The sequence below is a fragment of the Pongo abelii genome, chromosome 12 (genome assembly GCF_028885655.2).
Source record: "Pongo abelii isolate AG06213 chromosome 12, NHGRI_mPonAbe1-v2.0_pri, whole genome shotgun sequence".
Taxonomy (NCBI): domain Eukaryota; kingdom Metazoa; phylum Chordata; class Mammalia; order Primates; family Hominidae; genus Pongo; species Pongo abelii.
Genome location: NC_071997.2, coordinates 65,167,204 through 65,190,835, shown reverse-complemented (window position 1 = coordinate 65,190,835; position 23,632 = coordinate 65,167,204). Strand labels below are relative to the sequence as shown.

Here is a 23,632-nt window from a genome sequence, read left to right as displayed (position 1 = left end):
TCCCCAAGCCAGTCACCAGCATATCATAGGGGACAGGGGGCAGTCATTCACTTACTTCTTCACTCATTCATTCATTATCCATTTGTCTGTCCAAAATAATATTTTTAAGCACCCTTATGTCCCAGGTGCAATACTAGAGACCAAAAAAAATTCATGCATTGCTCTTAAGTAGTTCACAATGAAGTAATATTGCTTCCAGAAAGTGAAGCAGATAGATTAGAGTCCAGGATATGGAAGCAGTTTCATAAATGTTACTTAGAAGACACCAAAGAGAATCAATTACCCAGGGGTCTAGGGAAATGATCACTCTTTTCTTCTAGGCAGGTGCAGGATGGGAGAAAGGGTGGGGGGCATCAGGGAGGATATTTCTTCATGGAAACTTGCCTGTTGGCCTAGCAAAATGAAATTCAACCTCCCTGCTCTGTGGAAGTAATCCAACTCTGCTTCACGTCTTGGTTGAGCAACAACAAAAGGGACAATGCCTTCCTTAACTATCTTTTGTTATTATAGAGCTCAGGATGAAGGCAGGAGGAGGAAGAATGGAATAAGTTGCAAAGGCAAAACAGTATCAAGGTATGCTGGTGTTGTATTGATTTTAGTGTTATTGCATTTTAATCAGGAGCTATAGTGGACTGAGTGATGCTCTGCCCAGGGATCTTTTTTTGCCCAGGAGGCATGCTTGATCTACTTGCAAGGCAAGGGAAGAGTGCATGTCTTCAACCAAGGCAAGGAGTTGGTGGATGACTGGCTCCATTTTTTGGTACTTTAGTTAGAATAATTGATGAGCATCCTCCATTGCCTACCAGAGTTTTCTGGAGGTCTCGACCTCCAGTTGCTGTCAGGTAACTGACTTGATACCACAACTTCATGTTCTTCTTTCCTTCCTGAGTCACTTCCCTACTTTCCTGACAGCACTTCCTGGGACCACCTTCCAAAGAAATCACTCATACTTGAATGTTTGTCTCAGGGTCTGCTTCTATGGAAACCCAAACCAAGACAAATCATTTCTTGAACTTCTGCATGCACATTTGCCAACAGTGCTTAAAAAGACCTGCCTAAATGTAGTCTTCTCTTTGACCTTTTCTTCAACTTGCCCAAACAATCATTCGGCCTTCTTGTTCCCACAGCATTGTACTTTGTTATGACAGTGCTCTAATTGGCTAACCCAGTCCCCTTGACAGGATTGATTCAAATCCCCTTTCCATAGGCAATAGAAAGGCCAATGACTTCCCCAAGATTACCCTGACATCTAGTCGGCTTACAATTTTAAGGTTTCCGAGATTCCAGTGAAATATTGCCGAATTCTTATTCCCTGCCCTGCAGCTTGTGGCTGTTCCCTTGTCTCCATCCTGACCTTAATCCAAATATGAAACTCAATACTTTCCATGATTTCCACCAGAAATAGCAAAGAAATACTGTTCATAGCCATTCGTTCATTCAAAAAATATTTCTTGAGCACAAATGTTGTTCTAGACATCATTTTAGGTTCTATTAAGAATAAACAAGACTGGCAGGGTTCCTGTTGAATTATGATCTCAAACTTCACTTCATTTATTTACTGGTTCAGTCATCAAACAATTTGTTAAGTATGTACTATTTGCCAGGCATGTATTCTGGAGCTACAAGAATGAGCGGTTCCTGCCATCAAACCTTTGCTGGCCAACAAATACAAAGTACTTCCTCACCCTGTAATAATCAGGAAAGCCAGTGAGGGTGGAGGGGTGGGTGAGGGTGGGCAGGTTTCTCATTTTTCATCCTCTATGATTTAGGGAATATAGGCCCAGCTCAACCTTAAGGTGTAGCAAAAAAAAAGATGGCTAAGAATCCAGGTTACCAAGATATGGCTCAAGAAGGCCAGTGGATTCAGAATCAGGAAAAGAACAAAGTGCAGGTCACTCAGTTAGCAATAGTAGCCCATCAAGAGAGGCTAGGACATTAGGAACTGGGGACAAAGCCTGAGCTTGGGTGGCAGGGATGGGGGGAGGGAGGAGAGATACAAAAACCAAACCAAATAAAGCTCACACCATCCTTTAAGAACAGTTGCCAGAGCAGAATGTGGAGTAACCCAACAGCAGTGACCTGGTGGCTCTAATTTCCCAGTCCTTGTTATGACCATATTCAGCCCATCATTTTTGTTTTCAAAGGCTTGATTAAAACAACTGATTATGGTGTCATCAGTGCCAATATAACTGCTACAAGAAACTTATTGGCAATCCAGCTAATTGGGTAATTTGGAATATACTTGAATAGGTCAAACCTGAGATACCCTGATTAGTGGTTTGTGGCTTTCCTATTCAAGTTGTAATCATTCTCCTCACTCAGAAGAATGAATGTCCTTGTGTATAATAATGAGCCAGTTGATTTTCTCTTAATTGAGCTCATAGTGTAACCAGACCCCCTCATTCACTGGGAGTTGGCTCTCAGCTCCCCTTTCCGTTGGTTAGGAGACACCAGTACTTACGCAGGCATTGTAGTGTTCTTTTATGCCTCATGAATCTTGTCTCTGTGTTACTGTATAAATCCATGAAAGAAACGTGAGACATCTACAGTAGGTATTCATCTTAAACTATGTTAGGGTCATGCCTTAGCAAGTCTATCCTATTTTTCTTGTTGCTCCTTTCCCTCTTTATTTTTCTTCAACTTCACTTTCCTTTGAGAGACTGTACACTCCCCAGTGACTAAGCCTCCTGTTCCTCTCTTGCAGAGTATCTCTACCTATCATATTCCTCTTCATTTCTTTTCTTCACTAGTAGCATAACCTCGGTATAAAAGTAAATATTTAACTTATACACCTTTGCCAATTTTTAGTAACGTGATTTTAGTCCCTATCTATGTTTTGGATTCTTCTTATGCTATAAATCTATAGAGACTACAGAGAATAACACTGAGAAAAACAAACAAACAAACTTTGGGTTGTTACTGTTTAGTGGTTTTTGTTTTGTTTGTTTTTGTTTTTTTTTTTCTGAGACAGGGTCTTGCTCTGTCACCTAAGCTGGAATGCAGTGGCACGATCATAGCTCACTTCAGTATCAAATTCCTGGCCTTAAGCGATCCTCCTGAGAAGCTGGGATGACAGGCTACAGGTGTGTGCCACCACACCTGGCTGTTTTTTTATTTAACTTTTGTAAAGATGAGTCTTGCCATGTTGCCCATGCTACTCTGGAACTCCTGGCTTCAAGTGATCCTCCCACCTCAGTCTTCCAAAGTGCTGGGATTACAGACATGAGTCATTGTGCCCATCCTACTATTCTTTTTTTTTTTTTTTTTTTGCATACATTAACGTTTATTCTTTGTGTTGTATGTTTTTATGGGTTTTAACAGATGTTCAATGTCTTATAGTCACCATTACAGTAACATACAGAATAGTTTCACTGCCCTAAAAACAACAACAACAACAACAACAACAACAAAAACCTATTCTTCATCTGTTCAGCTCCCTTGCCCGTTTTCAGGATCCTGGATTCCTGGGATCCATGGATCTATTTCTTATCTCTCCAGTTTTGACTTTTCTAGAATGTCATGTAGTTGGAATCATGTAATCTGCAGCCTTTTAGGACTGGCTTCTTGCACTTAGCAATGTGCATTTAAGATTCATCCACACCTTGTGGTAGCTTGATAGCTCATTGTTTTTTAACTTTTTAGTTATTTTTTTTAAAATTTTATTATTATACTTTAAGTTTTAGGGTACATGTGCACAACGTGCATGTCTGTTACATATGTATACATGTGCCATGCTGGTATGCTGCACCCATTAACTCATCATTTAGCATTAGGTATATCTCCTAATGATATCCCTCCCCACTCCCCCCACCCCACAACAGTCCCCAGTGTGTGATGTTCCCCTTCCTATGTCCATGTGTACTCATTGTTCAATTCGCACCTATGAGTGAGAACATGCAGTGTTTGGTTTTTTGTCCTTGCGATAGTTTGCTGAGAATGATGGTTTCCAGCTTCATCCATGTCCCTACAAAGGACATGAACTCATTTTTTATGGCTGCATAGTATTCCATGGGGTATATGTGCCACATTTTCTTAATCCAGTCTATCATTGATGGACATTTAGGTTGGTTCCAAGTCTTTGCTATTGTGAATAGTGCTGCAATAAACATACATGTGCATGTGTCTTTATAGCAGCATGATTTATAGTCCTTTGGGTATATACCCAGTAATGGGATGGCTGGGTCAAATGGTATTTCTAGTTCTAGATCCCTGAGGAATCGCCACACTGACTTCCACAATGGTTGAACTAGTTCACAGTCCCACCAACAGTGTAAAAGTGTTCCTATTTCTCCACATCCTCTCCAGCACCTGTTGTTTCCTGACTTGTTAATGATTGCCATTCTAACTGGTGTGAGATGGTATCTCATTGTGGTTTTGATTTGCATTTCTCTGATGGCCAGTGATGATGAGCATTTTTTCATGTGTCTTTTGGCTGCATAAATGTCTTCTTTTGAGAAGTGTCTGTTCATATCCTTCACGCACTTTTTGATGGGGTTGTTTGTTTTTTTCTTGTAAATTTGTTGGAGTTCATTGTAGATTCTGGATATTAGCCCTTTGTCAGATGAGTAGGTTGCAAAAATTTTCTCCCATTTTGTAGGTTGCCTTTTCACTCTGATGGTAGTTTCTTTTGCTGTGCAGAAGCTCTTTAGTTTAATTAGATCCCATTTGTCTATTTTGGCTTTTGTGGCCATTGCTTTTGGTGTTTTAGACATGAAGTCCTTGCCCATGCCTATGTCCTGAATGGTATTGCCTAGGTTTTCTTCCAGGGTTTTTATGGTTTTAGGTCTAACATGTAAGTCTTTAATCCATCTTGAATTAATTTTTGTATAAGGTGTAAGGAAGGGATCCAGTTTTAGCTTTCTATGTATGGCTAGCCAGTTTTCCCAGCACCATTTATTAAATAGGGAATCCTTTCCCCATTGCTTGTTTTTCTCAGGTTTGTCAAAGATCAGATAGTTGTAGATATGCGGCATCATTTCTGAGGGCTCTGTTCTGTTCCATTGGTCTATATCTCTGTTTTGGTCCCAGTACTATGCTGTTTTGGTTACTGTAGCCTTGTAGTATAGTTTGAAGTCAGGTAGTGTGATGCCTCCAGCTTTGTTCTTTTGGCTTAGGATTGACTTGGCAATGCGGGCTCTTTTTTGGTTCCGTATGAACTTTAAAGTAGTTTTTTCCAATTCTGTGAAGAAAGTCATTGGTAGCTTGATGGGGATGGCATTGAATCTATAAATTACCTTGGGCAGTATGGCCATTTTCACGATATTGATTCTTCCTACCCATGAACATGGAATGTTCTTCCATTTGTTTGTATCCTCTTTTACTTCATTGAGCAGTGGTTTGTAGTTCTCCTTGAAGAGGTCCTTCACATCCCTTGTAAGTTGGATTCCTAGGTATTTTATTCTCTTTGAAGCAATTGTGAATGGGAGTTCACTCATGATTTGGCTCTCTGTTTGTCTGTTATTGGTGTATAAGAATGCTTGTGATTTTTGTACATTGATTTTGTATCCTGAGACTTTCCTGAAGTTGCTTATCAGCTTAAGGAGATTTTGGGCTGAGACAATGGGGTTTTCTAGATATACAATCATGTCATCTGCAAACAGGGACAATTTGACTTCCTCTTTTCCTAATTGAATGCCCTTTATTTCCTTCTCCTTCCTGATTGCCCTGGCCAGAACTTCCATCACTATGTTGAATAGGAGTGGTGAGAGAGGGCATCCCTGTCTTGTGCCAGTTTTCAAAGGGAATGCTTCCAGTTTTTGCCCATTCAGTATGATATTGGCTGTGGGTTTGTCATAGATAGCTCTTATTATTTTGAGATACTTCCCATCAATACCTAATTTATTGAGAGTTTTTAGCATGAAGGGTTGTTGAATTTTGTCAAAGGCCTTTTCTGCATCTATTGATATAATCATGTAGTTTTTGTCTTTGGTTCTGTTTATATGCTGGATTACATTTATTGATTTGCGTATGTTGAACCAGCCTTGCATCCCAGGGATGAAGCCCACTTGATGGGTTCATAAGCTTTTTGATGTGCTGCTGGATTCAGTTTGCCAGTATTTTATTGTGGATTTTTGCATCAGTGTTCATCAAGGATATTGGTCTAAAATTCTGTTTTTTGGTTGTGTCTCTGCCAGGCTTTGGTATCAGGATGATGCTGGCCTCATAAAATGAGTTAGGGAGGATTCCCTCTTTTTCTATTGATTGGAATAGTTTCAGAAGGAATGGTACCAGCTCCTCTTTGTACCTCTGGTAGAATTCGGCTGTGAACCCGTCTGGTCCTGGACTTTTTTTGGTTGGTAAGCTATTGATTATTGCCTCAATTTCAGAGCCTGTTGTTGATCTATTCAGAGATTCAACTTCTTCCTGGTTTAGTCTTGGGAGGGTGTATGTATTGACGAATTTATCCATTTCTTCTAGATTTTCTAGTTTATTTGCATAGAGGTGTTTATAGTATTCTCTGATGGTAATTTGTATTTCTGCGGGATCGGTGGTGATATCCACTTTATCATTTTTTATTGCATTTATTTGATTATTCTCTCTTTTCTTCTTTATTAGTCTTGCTAGCAGTCTATCAATTTTGTTGATCTTTTCAAAAAAGCAGCTCCTGGATTCATTAATCTTTTGAAGGGTTTTTTGTGTCTCTATTTCTTTCAGTTCTGCTCTGATCTTAGTTATTTCTTGCCTTCTGCTAGCTTTTGAATGTGTTTGCTCTTGTTTTTGTAGCTCTTTTAATTGTGACGTTAGGGTGTCAATTTTAGATCTTTCCTGCTTTCTCTTGTGGGCATTTAGTGCTATAAATTTCCCTCTACACACTGCTTTGTATGTGTCCCAGAGATTCTGGTATGTTGTGTCTTTGTTCTCGTTGGTTTCAAAGAACATCTTTATTTCTGCCCTCATTTCATTATTTACCCAGTAGTCATTCGGGAGCAGGTTGTTCAGTTTCCATGTAGTTGAGTGGTTTTGAGTGAGTTTCTTGATCCTGAGTTCTAGTTTGATTGCACTGTGGTCTGAGAGAGTTTGTTATAATTTCTGTTGTTTTACATTTGCTGAGGAGTGCTTTACTTCCAACTATGTGGTCAGTTTTGGAATAGGTGTGGTGTGGTGCTGAAAAGAATGTATATTCTGTTGATTTGGGGTGGAGAGTTCTGTAGATGTCTATCAGGTCCACTTGGTGCAGGGCTGAGTTCAAGTCCTGCGTAATCTTGTTAACTTTCTGTCGCGTTGATCTGTCTAATGTTGACAGTGGGGTGTTAAAGTCTCCCATTATTATTGTGTGGGAGTCTAAGTCTCTTTGTAGGTCACTAAGGACTTGCTTTATGAATCTGGGTGCTCCTGTATTGGGTGCATATATATTTAGGATAGTTAGCTCTTCTTGTTGAATTGATCCCTTTACCATTATGTAATGGCCTTCTTTGTCTCTTTTGATCTTTGTTGGTTTAAAGTCTGTTTTATCAGAGACTAGGATTGCAACCCGTGCCTTTTTTTTGTTTTCCATTTGCTTGGTAGATCTTCCTCCATCCCTTTATTTTGAGCCTATGTGTGTCTCTACATGTGAGATGGGTTTCCTGAATACAGCACACTGATGGGTCTTGACTCTTTATCCAGTTTGTCAGTCTGTGTCTTTTAATTGGAGCATTTAGCCCATTTACATTTAAAGTTAATATTGTTATGAGTGATTTTGATCCTGTCATTATGATGTTAGCTGGTTATTTTTCTCATTAGTTGATGCCGTTTCTTCCTAGCCTTGATGGTCTTTACAATTTGGCATGTTTTTGCAGTGGCTGGTACCGGTTGTTCCTTTCCAAGTTGAGTGCTTCCTTCAGGACCTCTTTTAGGGCAGGCCTGGTGGTGTCAAAATCTCTCAGTATTTGCTTCTCTGTAAAGTATTTTATTTCTCCTTCACTTATGAAGCTTGGTTTGGCTGGATATGAGATTCTGGGTTGAAAATTCTTTTCTTTAAGAATGTTGAATATTGGTCCCCACTCTCTTCTGGCTTGTAGAGTTTCTGCAGAGAGATCAGCTGTTAGTTTGATGGGCTTCCCTTTGTGGGTAACTCGACCTTTCTCTCTGGCTGCCCTTAACGTTTTTTCCTTCGTTTCAACTTTGGTGAATCTGACAATTATGTGTCTTGGAGCTGCTCTTCTTGAGGAATATCTTTGTGGAATTCTCTGTATTTCCTGAATTTGAATGTTGGCCTTCCTTGCTAGATTGGGGAAGTTCTCCTGGATAATATCCTGCAGAGTGTTTTCCAACTTGGTTCCATTCTTCTCGTCACTTTCAGGTACACCAATCAGACGTAGATTTGGTCTTTTCACATAGTCCCATATTTCTTGGAGGCTTTGTTCGTTTCTTTTTATTCTTTTTTCTCTAAACTTCTCTTCTCGCTTCATTTCATTCATCTTCCATCACTGATACCCTTTCTTCCAGTTGATCGCATCGACTACTGAGCCTTCTGCATTCGTCACGTAATTCTCGTGCCTTGGTTTTTAGCTCCATCAGGTCATTTAAGGACTTCTCTGCATTAGTGATTCTAGTTATCCATTTGTCTAATTTTTTTTCAAAGCTTTTAACTTCTTTGCCTTTGGTTTGAATTTCCTCCTGTAGCTCAGAGTAGTTTGATCGTCTGAATCCTTCTTCTCTCAACTCGTCAAAGTCATTCTCCATCCAGCTTTGTTCTGTTGCTGGTGAGGAGCTGCGTTCCTTTGAAGGAGGAGAGGCACTCTGATTTTTAGAGTTTTCAGTTTTTCTGCTCTGTTTTTTTCCCATCTTTGTGGTTTTATCTACCTTTGGTCTTTGATGATGGTGATGTACAGATGGGTTTTTGGTGTGGATGTCCTTTCTGTTTGTTAGTTTTCCTTCTAACAGACAGGACCTTCAGCTGCAGGTCTGTTGGAGTTTGCTAGAGGTCCACTCCAGACCCTGTTTGCCTGGGTATCAGCAGCAGTGGCCGCAGAACAGTGGATATTAATGAACCACAGATGCTGCTGCCTGATCGTTCCTCTAGAAGTTTTGTCTCAGAGGAGTACCCGGCCATGTGAGGTGTCAGTCCGCCCCCTACTGGGGGGTGCCTACCAATTAGGCTACTTGGGGGTCAGGGACCCACTTGAGGAGACAGTCTGCCCATTCTCAGATCTCAAGCTGTGTGCTAGGTGAACCACTACTCTCTTCAAAGCTGTCAGAGAAGGACAGTTAAATCTGCAGAGGTTACTGCTGTATTTTTGTTTGTCTGTGCCCTGCCCCCAGAGGTGGAGCCTACAGAGGCAGGCAGGCCTCCTTGAGCTGTGGTGGGCTCCACCCAGTTCGAGCTTCCCGGCTGCTTTGTTTACCTAATCAAACAACTAACTCGGCAATGGCGGGTGCCCCTCCCCCAGCCTCACTGCCGCCTTGCAGTTTGATCTTGGACTGCTGTGTTAGCAATGAGCGAGTTTCTGTGGGCGTAGGACCCTCCAAGCCAGGTGCGGGATATAATCTCCTGGTGTGCTGTTTTTTAAGCCAGTTGGAAAAGTGCAGTATTAGGGTGGGAGTGACCCGATTTTCCAGGTGCCCTCTGTCACAGCTTTCTTTGACTAGGAAAGGGAATTCCCTGACCCCTTGTGCTTTCTGGGTGAGGCGATGCCTCGCCCTGCTTCGGCTTGCGCACGGTGCACTGCACCCACTGTCCTGCACCTACTCTCTGGCACTCACCAGTGAGATGAACCTGGTACCTCAGTTGGAAATGCAGAAATCACCCGTCTTCTGCGTCGCTTATGCTGGGAGCTGTAGACTGGAGCTGTTCCTATTCGGCCATCTTGGCACCTCCCCGCTACTATTCTTTAATCATGGTTTAAAAGTTAATTTCCAGGTAACTTACCAAACTAGTAAAAGACATTCATGAAAGAATATTTGGGTGAGGAAAATAATTTAATCTTTTGAATAGTTAAATTCAAATTTTAGTAAATGTAAGAATCACTGTGAAACTTGTTTAAAACATAGCCTTCCAAGCTCTTGCCCCGCAAATACTGAGTTAGGGGGTCTAGGGTGATCTAAAGAATCTGAGTTTTTAAACAAGTGTCCAGGTAATTCTCATGTGGCCAAGTTCAAAAATCACTGCTCAGGCTGGTAGAAATAAAACCTTTGGATATTTCCAATACATTTTTGTTGTTGTTGTTTTGTTGCTTTGTTCAAATATCTGTAGGTACAAAGGGCACTTGCAGAATACAGACTATTCATTGGTATTTGCTGCATTATAATTCCCAAACATAATGGCTTAAAACAATAAACAAATTCTGCATCACCTGGGTGATTCTGGGCTGGGTTGGCTCACCTAGGGCTGGATGATCTAGAACAGCCTCATGCACATGTCTTATGGTTGGCTTGAATTCAGGTAGAGCAACAGGGATAATCTGGCCACATGTCTCATTATATAACAGGCAAGCCAAGGATTCTTCACATGGTAGGTTGAGGGTTCCAAAGTGTATCAAGAAAGGGCAAGCCCCAGTGCACAAATACTTTTCAGGTCTCCAATTTAGCCATGTTTGCTATTGTCCCACTTAAGAAGGTAAGTCATATGGGTAAGTGCAGAATCAGAATGGAAGGAAAATACCCAAGTATGTTGATTCAGGAAGGTAAATTATTGCAGCTGCTTTTGCAACAATATAATTTTCATGCTCAACTGGAAAATTCAATTGGATTCAGAGCAACTGTATGATAGAAAAAAAATCAATGATCTTGTAGATCAAATACCTGAGTTAATCTAATCCCAGCATCCCACTTAGTAACTGGAAGATGATTGTCTTTTATTTTCTCTAATTTTCACGCTCTTCATCTACAAAATATAAATACTACTAATAATAATGTTTACTCCATAGAGCTATTTAGAGAATAAATGAAGTAGGGGGACAAGAATACTTTGTAAGCTAGAAATATGGCAAAATTCAAAATATTTTTAGATATGTTTCATATGATTATTCCTCACTCCTCCAAAAATGACTACAGTATTTATTAAATCAATGAGCTTCCTAATATCTTTGTGACTTGATTGTTCTCAGTATAGCCCATCCTGAACCTGCTGTTAGAGTCATCTTCCTTTAAAACCAATCTTATCATGTCATCCAACACTTCAGTAAACCTCTGATAGCTCTCCATTTACCTACACAGTATAAGCAGAATCAGCATATAAAAATGTTCCCAATCTGAGCTGACCTCCCGCTTTATCCAAACTTCTTGACTGTCTATTGAATTTGGCATCATTCCCTTTATACATCAGACCATTATAATTTCAAGCTACATCCATTCTATTTCCCTCAAACTACAATTTTCTTTCACTGCATCTTCCCTTTGGCAAACTTCTACTCATCTTTTAACACCCAGATTAATATTCCTCCCTCATTGCATAAACATAAACATTTAGTGAGCCAAGAACCTTTTTCAACTTCTCAAATGTTAATTGTTCTGTTTTCTCTGTTCTCAAAAGACTTTGTTAATATCTCTAACACTTATCATAGTGCAGGTTCTCACTACCAGAAATAGTGCAGGTTCTCAGTATTTAGTTTTGAGTAAATGAATGAATGAATATTTGACTCCTTTATTCCTTCCCTGGCTGGCCACTTTATGCTCTGAGACTTAACCAACCATACTCAACCCCCTAGATTTCTCGTTGTCAGCCTGACCATAGATACCAAAGAGTATTCTTGCCCAGTGGCCCATTCTCACATCTGGAAGCCAGTTATAGTCATGCCCCACATAATGGTGTTTTGGTCAACAATGAACCTGGTTTTGTAAGATTATAATGAAGCTGAAAAATTCCTTTTGCCTAATGATGTCATAGCCGTCATAGAGTCCCCATGCAATGCATTACTTTTTCTATGTTTAGATACACAAATACCATTGTGCTACAGTTGCCTACAGTATTCAGTATAGGAACATGTTGTACAGCTTTGTAGCCTAGGAGCAACAGGCTATATGCCTAGGTATGTAGGAGGTTATACAATCTAGGTTTCTGTAAGTATACACTATGATGTTTGTACAACATCAAAATTGACTAACAATGCATCTCTCAGAACATAGCCTCATTGTTAAGCAATGCAGATTTTACTGTCCTAACTCTCGAGTTGTCTACCAAAATTTTGACCCACTGCCTTTCCTGATCTTGTAACTATCTCATAGAGTCATTGCGTTTTTTCTGCTACCTTTGTAGTCATAGTGACACCATCCAAGTGTAATAACAATTCAAGGAATAGAGAAATAACTGATTTTTTAAACCATTGTGCCTACCATGAACCTTATCAGAAGAATGTTTTTCCTACTGCTTTACAGCTGAAAACCATGGCTCATAGAGATTAAATAATGTACCCAGGGTCAGATAGCTAAATATATGGCATATGAGATTTTAACCCAGTTTTGTCTGACAAAAAGGGGGAAAAAAGCCTCCTTTTCTCTCTTTACCACAGTAATTTGGCAACTTATAGGCTCACATCCAGGAAAGCTTAAGCTAAAGCTGTGATTTGAGGACTAGTAAAGGTTTACACTTGCCTATTTTAACCATTAATTTATGACCTTCATACCAAGAAAAGATTTTAAGCAGTTGTAAATCAACGTAAAATAAAGCATCTAGGAAGAAAATCATGTGTTGATGGTATTATATTAATAGTTATTTTGCTTCCCAAATTTCTAGTTTATCCAATGTTTTGAGTAAATATAAGAATACAAGGGTCACTTCAAACAAAAAACTATAAAACTTCAGTCCTTCTGTTTCAACTTGTAAGTTTAAGATTTCATCTCCTTTCTGAGCAAGAAGAAAACTTTTGTTTTTATTTTTACTAAAAATAATAATCACGGATAAAATGATACAGTTTAAAAAGATTGGCTCTTATTCCATCTTTGGAATTTCTCACTCCAGACAATCCTTTCTCTCTTTGCAAAATATGACATAATGATTTGAAAGAAAGGAAAAAAAAAAACACTTAAGTGTTTGAGGCCAGAAGTTAATTGAATAAGACCTTGGATTCTGATGAGTTTGTGTTTTATGGTTGATTAACTTGTTTTAATACCAAAAAATGCTTAGAAAACCCAATTATCATGCCACTTAATCTGAGTTATTGGCTGATTTCTGCTAGTTTCTGGATGTCCTACTGACCAAGTTACATTTCGTACTATGATATACAAGAGAAACTGAGCTTCAGTTTGGAAAGAAAGATTTAGGTTCGACAGATGAACAATGGCCCGAAAACAGAAAGAATAAATTCTTAAATTCATAAATTGGATAACTTGAGCTTGTAATTTCCAGTTACCAACATATTCCTTGCCCGAAGAATAGGATGAACAGTGTAAGAAAATGAAGGCCCTAATATTTTTCTATACTTTGCCTATTTTTTACTAGTGTGATTATTACCACCTCATTGTTGTCTTTTTACTTTGTTTAAAATAAATATGTCAGAGCCAGATGCCTGGTTATAAATAAAGAAGGTAGAAGAGGAAATAACTGAAATCGTTATACCTTATTCTGGAGTCTACTGGCCACACTGTAAAGAACGACTTGCCATTGACATGCATGTGCTACTAGTTCTGTCTGTACCAAAAAAAAAAAAAAAACCCCTACTCTTCTATTAGCTGGCCATCTTTCTTCACATGCTGGAGGGAGGTAAGAAGGGCAGAGAAACATAGGCCTCCTAAAGGACTGTTGGAAATTCTTACATAACCCTTTAAAATAAGAGTTCTTAACTTAATCTGAGCTCCACAGATGAGCTTCCAAAAGTCTGTAAACCTCATAACCCACAGTTGTTTGCAAAATCATGCTACACATTTTTCTGATGAAAGATTTCATGAAATTTATCAGATTTTTGTGAAACTCTGTGACCCATAAAAAATAAGTTAAGAACCAATGCTCCAGCCAAGCTCAGTGGCTCATGCCTGTAATCCTAGCACTTTGGGAGGCCGAGGCAGGTGGATTGCCTGAGCTCAGCACTTCAAGACCAGCCTGGGCAATACAGTAAAACCCCGTCTCTACTAAAATACAAAAAATGAGCCAGGTGTGGAGGTGTGTGCCTGTTGTCCCAGCTACTTGGGAGGCTGAGGCAGGAGAATTGCTTGAACACAGGAGGTGGAGATTGCAGTGAGCCGAGATCATGCCACTGCACTCCAGCCTGGGCCACAGTGCAAGACTCCGTCCCCAAAAAAAAACAGCAACAAAAAACAAAACAAAACAAAACCAATGCTCCTAAGTTCCTCAAACTTCTAGGCATAACTATTTTTCTGTGATAGCAGGGAATCAAGGGGACTAAAGGGATGACAGGTAGAAAAGGGGAAGAATGAGCCATGGCTTCTTGCCTAGTACAAGTGGAAGCAACATTAGACCATAGCTTTCAAGTACAGAATTATACAAAACTGAGTTCACAGACGGGCTGAAATGAAAGCAGCTTTCATAACCCTCAGGTTTGCCACTTCTCAGGTAAATAATGCAGAATCATATGTAGGGTTGCTCCTAAATATTTGAAGCAAGGCACTGAAACCTGTGTATTACTGAGATCTGTAGGTTTAACCTGATTGATATTTTCCATGTATATTTAACTGAGCAACTTCTATATGCCAAGTATAATATCAGACACTAAAGATATGCTGGTGAGCTGAACAGGAATTAGAAGGAAAGAATAAGCAAGACTTGATTCAGCCAAACTTGCAAGGGAATTGGGATACAATGAAATCTCTTTGCACTGTTACATTAATCACAAATTACCACAAAACCATAGAATTTTGGAACTAGAAGAAAACTTGATGATTACCTAGTTCAGTCCTCCTATTTTCTAAGGACTTTGTTCAGGGTCGTTCAGTTCAAGTGGCAATACTGGGATTGAATCCTACGTATTCTTTCATCTAGCCTATTTATCTACCCTCTATTTTAAATTGTGTCTCCATAACCTATCTATACCCTTTTATTTCTAGACTATACCCTTTTATTTCTAGAGTCAACCAATTTCAAAAATCCCTTCAGCCTCCCACATACCTAGATGCCAATAGAGAATCCCTCAAAATCTTCTCTCCAAACATCAAAATCCCCATTCCACATACCAAGAAGAATGAAAATTTAGAATTTATTGTAAAGTATATAATTGGTTGGTATCAATATACCAACCAATACAATTGGTCTTGATGATGAGGGTGAACAAGTTATTGATGATGATGATGACAATACTATTACTAATAATAATGGCACCTAACATTTTCAGCTTGCTTAAGATTAGATACTCATACTTGTACTCTTAGAGGTCATGATTTTCACTATATAACATGGACATTCTAATTCAGGTATACTGATACCAAACAATTACAAACTTAGAAAATTTTCAATATTGAAATCCAGCTTTTACTCAGAAAAAGCATCATCTCCGGCTCTTTAAAATTACAGTCTCAACTGGTCCACTCGCTCATGATGTCATATACAGTTTGATGTTGTCTAGGCAACCTGGTAAACATACTGCTTCCTCCATTGTTTAATTCCCTTCCCTGAGTGAGATCCTTAGGCAACCAGGCTTCATTAGTTCAGGTGCTAGCCTCAGGGAACTACTTGTTTTAATTAGAGGGATGAAATGGCATTTTAATTGTGCACAATGATTAATAAACATGCTGAGCTGCTGCATAATGATCTGCTGCTTGAAGAGCTTTCTCCCTTATTCCTGATATCTACATCCATTAACCGATTGTTATCCAGGTGGAGAGCTGTCGAGCTCTTTCTCCAACCAAATTGCACACTGTCTGTCCTCCCATTTTTCTGCTAATAACAATTATTGTAACTAAGTCCCATTAATTTTTGTGGTAACAGAGAGACAAGACTAAAATGGAGAGAGCTTACAAAGTGCTATACTGCCTATGTAATTTATTTCACTGAACTTTCCTGTAAAAGGGAAATAATAATATGACCAACCTGACAGGGCTTTGCAAAGATTAAATAAGATAATGTATGCAAAGCTGGCCCAGAGAAGGCACCCTGAAAATGTTGGTGCCATGATCATTAGTAGTAGTATTGTCATCATCATCATCATCAATAACTTCTTCACCCTCATCAGTTTCATCATCAAGACCATAATCTTCCTCAAGATTAGATACTCATATATTTCCTCTTAGAGGTCATAATGTTCAGTATATAACATGGACATTCTAATTCAGGGATCATTTTCTAAGGGGTGGTGGTTGACTGAAGATTTTTCCAATTTCTCCTTTATGTTGTATGAAAGTAGTTTCAAATGACTTATGGGAAATGTGTGCAAAGAAAGTCACATATTATACAGACTTAATATCACCTCCTCAGTAGTTAATACTTGCTGCATGTCTGAACTTCAATGAAAACAGAAATTAAAGAACTAGATGACAAAGTGACTTCCTCTACAAAGCTTCATCTGCTTGGCATTTGTAATACTTTTATTGGCTACCATTATAGTTTGGTGACTCCTTACAGCATTACAGCTTTTCTCCCTAGTTGCGGACACTAGTATATTGTTTGTTTTGTGTTTCCTGGAAATTGTTCCTCAAGGTCATATATCTATCTCCGAATCTTTGACTTTACTTGATTTGAGGGAAATAATTCTGGAGGAAACCGAGGGCAGCCGCCACAATTCACTGTTTGTAAATGGTTATTGTGATGTTGGATATTACACAATTGATCCTATTTCTTAGCTTGAATTATTAAAGACACTATTTTTAAAATAGGCCAGCTGTTCTACTGACGTACTTATCTTTATTTTTTGACATATTACCATAACTGCACACCAATACAACTCACTTATGCCCAAGAAAAGTAGTTATGACTGAGCATGTTAAAAGCTAAATATAAAACCGCTTTCTCTCCCACAAAATGTTAAGGATTTCATAGAAGCAAGTCTGCCCCACTGAAGATGTCTTCCTGTACACAGAGTCATTATGGTTCAGTGAATCAGATATGATTGATTACACAGGCCAAATTTTACCTTGTCTCCAGGGTGCTCCTAATTCTTGTTGTTATTTCCTTTAAAGGCACACAATTGTCTGCAAGAGTCAAAGGGGAAAGGTGAATGAACTCTTTTGGCCATGGCAAAGCAGAGAGAAAGGTTTTGGAATAGATACTGAACCTGAAATATCTAAGACAGCGCAGAGAGAAAAAGAGGACTGGATGCATTTTCTTATTTTCCTATTTCCTAGCAAGGAAGTCTTTAAAATCATTCACCTGAAGTTCCACTAAAATATATATATACACTTATTATAATGGCCAACATTAAAAATACTGACCATATGAAATATTGTTGAGGATGTGGAGAAACAAACTCTCAAACACGGCAAGTGGTGCCCTACATTTTACCAACAGTGCCGAGATTTCTGCAGGGGAGTGGAGCACAAGATTAAAATGCTACAACATTTTTGGAAAATAGTTCTGCACTTTCTTAAAAAGTTAAACATGCAACTACTAGGCAATCCAGCATTCCACTCCTCTGCATTAACCCAAGAAATGAGAGCAGGTGTCCATACAAAGACTTTGACACAAACATTCATAGTAGCTTTATCTGCAATCGCCAAAAATAAAAAGCCAAAATGTTCCTTCTTAACAAGGGAACAGATAAACAAATTGTTGTGCATCTAATGAAATGCTACTCAGAACGAGAAAAGAATGAATGATTGATCCATGCAATAACAAAGATGTATCTTAAAATAATTATTCTCAGTGAAAGAAGTTAGACAAAACTGATATCTATGGTGGCAGAAAACAGTGCAGAGATTTCTTCAGGGCAGTGGAGTGCAAGAGTGGCTATAAAGGAGCATGAGGAAACTCTTGGGAATGATGAATATGTTTGTTATCTTGATTGCAGTTAGTTTCATGGGTGTATAACATGCCAAAAACCAAATTGCACACTTTAAATACATACAGTTTACTGAATGTCAATTATATTTCAATGAAACTGTTAAAATAAATAAATCACTTTCTTGAAATTTTTTGAGCATAGTTATCTGTTCTAATGGGACTGGTTACAATATAGTGTATTAATCTTTGGTGAATATATACATAGATACATGTTTTTCTATTAAAGGCTATCAATGTAAAGAGATGGGTTCAATAAACCAATGCCATTATGTCAATATAGACACAATCAGAATATTAGGAAGGCTTTTCTCAAGTAAACAACCATAGCACTAAAAACATAGCTGTGTAAAGACGCTTGTTGTAAACTCTTTGACCATTTGGAATGTTTCGAATAACCAGCCAGTAATATTGTACTAAATTAAGGCCTTAGATTATTTTTCTGATTCTCTCTCCAATGCTAGAAGAGCTATGAGGAGAGATTTTCTGGAGTATCCAACTTAGTAACCCCCCTACTATTCTCAGCCCAACCCCTTGGCATATCAGTCAGTCAATCCTAGGTGCAGATTTGCTGACTCAGTGCTGATCTCCATGAGTCAATCTATTAATGAATTCTTTATTACCAATGATTTTTTTCTTTATACAGCTTACCTTTGGTCTTCTCAGCCTCACCTGAACTTCCTTCCCATTTCTCTGTAGCCTTTACCATGTTGAGTTAAAGAATACTCATTGAATGAATGTCTACATTTTAAATGTACTACTTGTTTCAAAATATCCCAAGCTCTCAACACCTACAATAAAATAAAATGACTCTCAAAAAACGGTTTGTGACAAATTTACTAACTTGGTAAAGAAAGGCTATTTAAACATAATGTACACCAATATATATTCATCTAACGGTCAAGCCAGATGTGCATATATTTATATTACTAGTAAATTTATATTATTTATGAATATTCTTTAATAAGAAGCTATCGATTACAATATTTTAGATAAATCTATACTAATTCATTAGGTTCATGTTATTTTTCTATCTTTGTTAGGAGTGTGGCACATTTATTGAGTGCTTATTAATAAAAACTATCAGAACAATAGTTAAAAATGATTTGTGTGATGAAAGAAAAGAGACAAAAAAGAGAAAGGAATTGTATCTGTACTTACTTTTCTACTTTATCAGTTGTAACATGCATTGTTTGGATTATTTTAGATTCCCCACTTTAGTTCTTAATCTTGGCTGCACCTTTCAGATTCACCTGATCTTGAAAAACTGTTGAATGTCTGGGTCTCACTCCAGACCAAATGAATGAGAATATATGGGAATAGGCCGAAGGACTGATGATTTTGATGCAAAGAGGAATTTGTAAACTCTCTCTTAAAATGTGCAAATTAATAACACATTATTAGGGTGGCCCTAATCTTCTCGTCAGATATTGATATTTATTTAATGTCAGCTTTCCTCTTATTTTCCGGGCGTTTTGTCTATCATATCCACCATGACTTACATTTTGGCGGCCTTCTGGTTCTTCCCTTAGTCAGCTTCCTTACTCCAGCAGAGCTCTATAAGAAAGCAGAGTCATAGTAAGCAGTGGAGACTTTGGTGAAGATGTTGCAGGAGAATCAGGATACTTTGTATCACATATCTTACAACCACATGACACTTGCCACACTCCAAAGTCCTGTCTTCCTTAATACAATTGAGATTTTTTTTCTACTGAACCAGCATTTTATGGAAGAAAATGTAGAACAAAGTATACAAGTTTCCACAGCAATTCACCTCCAACCCAAACCTGTATACTCCCCCAGGCAAAAACAGAAGGTCATGTAGTTAATAGGTCTTCCCGTTTTTAGAAAACATTTTATTCACCATGTTGTTATTTGAGCATGACTTTGACTGCTATACTCCAAGTGGCTTATCAAAAGCTTCTCCCAAACACACTTAATCATCTCCGTAAGAGGAATCTTGGTACCATCTGGTAAGATAATAAAATAGTCTTCATATCATTTTATGGACATATATTCATGCGACAAAAACTTAAGAAAAAATAAAGGTTACTCTTATGTTAAGAAAAGCAAATAATTCAGAGCTGGAAAAAGGAACAGTGACAGCAGAGTAAGGTCACTATAGTTAACAACAATGTACTGTATATTTCAAAATACCTAACAGAGAGGACTTGAAATGTTCCTAACACGTAGAAATGAAGATTGAGGTGATGGATACCCCAAATACCATAATTTATCATTATACATTCTATGCATGTAATAAAATATCACATGTACCTCATATATATGTATAAATACTATGTATCAGTAAAAAAATTTAATTTTAAAAATAAAAAAGGGAATAGGAAAGAGATTAACAAAACAAATACAGCTGCCAAAAATGAAGCCAGAAAGGATAGAATGGAAGCAACTAGTGTCAATCTTGTAGTTCACAATCAATAGTTTTAGAGTTCTAACGTGGATTTATATTTATTAAACTTGGGGTACCATCCCCAGTGACACTGATTAAGTAGGTCTGGGATTGGACCGAAACTGACATTTTTCTCAGATCCCATAGGATTCTGATGCAGATCATTGACACACCTCATTTTGGGATTTCAAACTGTAAAGTGCAAAAGAATCATCTGAGGATCTTGGTGAGATTCAGATTGCACTAATGGTAATGTGTAAGGATGAGGCCTGAGATTCTGCATTTCTAACAGGGTGCTGCCAATTATATGACCCATGTGTCACACCTTTACGTCAAGGTAGTAGGATTTTGAAAATTGGGTTTGGGTGTGTTATAAATACGATTTGGATTGGGCTCCATAAAAGATTATTTCATTGAAAAATCTCTTGGATTTCTTGCGTTGCCCAATGCATCCCTTCTCTGCCCTGGCCTGGCCCAATTCTTAAGATTTGCTCCCCATTATAGAGTTAGTTAAGCTACAATTAACAACTGTGGATTCAATAAGTCCTTCTCTTTCCTTATTTAGTATAGATTTGGTTATCATCTGTGATAGTAATTGGTAAACTACTACAGGCAGGCCAATCTGGCTGCTGCCTCTTGTTGTAAATAAAGTATTATTGAACACTGCCACATCCATTTATTTACATATTACCAATGGCTGCTTTCCTACCATAATGGCAGAGTTGAGTAGTTACCATAGAAGCTGTGCAGTTGACATGATCATATACTATCTGGTTCTTTACAAAAAATTTTGATGATCCTTGACCTATGACAATTCACAGTCTTCTAAGCTTCATTTTCTGCAATTAACCCAGGAGTATTTTTAGCACAAGATGTAGTAAAAGAAAAGGAGGAAACCTTTTTTATTAATTCTGAGGTTTTCTACAGAGCTCAGGAATTTGTTTCTCTTGCCTTCTACAACTTAATGCACTTCATTCACTGCTATTTTATTCTCTTATACATTTATTTTGTTCTTTGATTTGATAACTAGCTATTGACTTATTAAGCTTTGAAGGGGTAATAGAGATAATCAGAGGACACAAAGATAATTTTATGTTTGGTAATGAGAAAGTCTTTATGGAGAAGATGGGAAATAACTTTGCTATTGAAAGAAAGTGTAGACATTCAATTGCAAAGAAGCAGAGAGAGGTGGGAGGATGAATAAATAAAAAGGTCAAAGTCAGAATACTCAAAAGGTATTCAATAAGCGAGCAAGTACTCTGCATAACTATATTGGAGTGTTCATACAGGACAGCGGGACACAGGACTACACTTCAAAGCACCTTGAAAACCAGTGTAAGAATTTACAAGAGTTCTTAGGTCCTTGCGACTCAGTGTGGTCTCCAAACCAGCATGGGCATGCCCTAGGACCTTCTTAGAAATGCAGATTTTCTGCCCAACCCCAGACCTACTGAATCAGATTCTACATTTTCACAACATCCTCAGACCATATGCATGTCAGTTAAAGTCTGAGAAGCACTACTCTGGAAGAGAACCAGTTATGTAGTGGAGAAAGTGCTGGACTGGGGCTCCTGAAGATTCCAGAGCTATCATTCACAAACCGTGTGTCTTTGGACAAATCCCTTAAAATCCCTAAGCTTGTTTGCTCATATGTGAAATGATTATATTTGTGCCTTCCAACTCTGAAACTCTATTCTCTCACTCAATGGACATCAACTAAAGGGAGATTGTGATATGAGGGGATATAAATAGTTATGCTTTAGAAAGACCAATGTAAAAACTGTTTCAACATGGATTTGAGATAGAAAAACAAAAAGACAGAAACTGGAATACTAGTTAAAACACAGTGTAGAATTCTAAACCTGAGGTTATAAAAATATAAAAATACACTTTTGTGTAAAATTATTTACTAGTAATACTGCTAATACCTTCTTAGTATTAGCATTACATTCCATTGTCTGCATTTTTTATTACATTCATTAAACTATATGACACAGGTCATGCCACAAAAAAGTGAGAATAAGTGAGGGGAGGCAAGGGAGAGAAAATTAAAGAGAAAGAAAGGGAGAGAGAAATTGAAAACAATTTCCCAGAACCAGGCAGTAGCAAAGAAGGCCAAGCAACTCCAACAAATATGTTTAAAAGTCATAAAATGGGTTGTTTTTTAATTGGCACTCCTTTGATATGGCTGCTATCTCTCGGATTAGAACATTGTTACAAAAGTTCTAGGGCTCTAGAAAGGAAAGTCCTCATGCCTCACTCAAAACTAGCTACAACATCAGCGTTGCAAAAGGCATGCAATTATTTTTAAAGGCATGAACAAGTTGACAAAATACTGATTTTTTTTACTCCCAAAGAAAATTTTACTTTAATATATTAGGTTGCCTAGTGGCCCACTGGGGGATTTATAATCTTTCTTTACTTTTTAAAAAACATTTTTATTATAAAAATTTCTTCCAGTCCACATGAAGTATCTTTAGCCATCTCTTCCAGATAAATACAGTGTCTATTTGAATTGATCTAATTCAACAGATTCATTTCATGGTTTTTTATTTATGTCCTCCCACATTTAAAATAAATAAGGTTAATACTGATAGAACAAGGTTGTATGGGTCTTAGAAGGATCTCTTTTTTTCATCACACCTCTTTTGTTCCATCTTGCTTAGCAAATCAGATGCTAGACATATTTTGATAAGTTTGTACTTTAATGGATCATGTATGGAGGGTCCACCTTTCACATTGGGGCCATTAATTTTTCTTGAGTCTGATGGAAAAAACAGGTAGAGCTTTTTTTATGTGCTGATTGAAAAGTGATGGATTATTTTCATGTGGTAAGAAACACAATGTTTTCTTTAGCACAGCAGGATATGATGTTTGCAACGTCTAACAGTGAAATATTATGCATATCTGCCACTGGCCGGCTGCCAGAAATGGAACAGCAAAATCAGAGGAGATTTTGAATTTGAATCTTAAAACCAGCACAGCCTACAAAAAAGCTAATGAGCCATTCTAAGCAGAAAAAGCTTTTATACTAATAGATGGTGCCTGCCATACACGCCTGCATTTAACAAGATGGTAAATAATTATTCATTTAAATGTTACCTTGAACTTTATTTCAAGAAAAAAAAAAGACATTTCTGGTAATTTCCAATAGGCACTGCTGCAAGAATTTGTTTTTTTGTTTGTTTGTTTTGTTTTGTTTTTTTCCCAATTCAGAGGCCCATGACATTTCCTTCCTGGTGAAAGTAGAATCATTTTCCTTATAGCGTTTGTCCTCTTGTGGTTGAAAAATTGACTCTCAGAAAATTTTATTCCACCATTATTTAGTATTGAAAACTGGCATTTTTTACCTAGAATTATGAAAAAGCTTTGAAATGTCATAAGAAATAAATATACAAACATAATCTTAAAAAGTTGGTAAGGGG

The 23,632-nt window shown here is 37.9% G+C and overlaps 1 long non-coding RNA gene across 1 annotated transcript in view; it reads right to left on the bottom strand.

The window, feature by feature from the left end:
• Nucleotides 1–23,632, bottom strand: part of LOC103889827 (uncharacterized) — a 220,563-nt gene that overhangs the window by 12,195 nt on the left and 184,736 nt on the right. Inside the window, exons 5-7 of the long non-coding RNA XR_008522390.2 lie at nucleotides 19,300–19,354; nucleotides 18,449–18,588; nucleotides 16,935–16,992 (exon numbers count right to left, since the gene is read on the bottom strand). This is a non-coding gene — a long non-coding RNA (uncharacterized LOC103889827). The remainder of the gene's footprint in view (nucleotides 1–16,934; nucleotides 16,993–18,448; nucleotides 18,589–19,299; nucleotides 19,355–23,632) is intronic.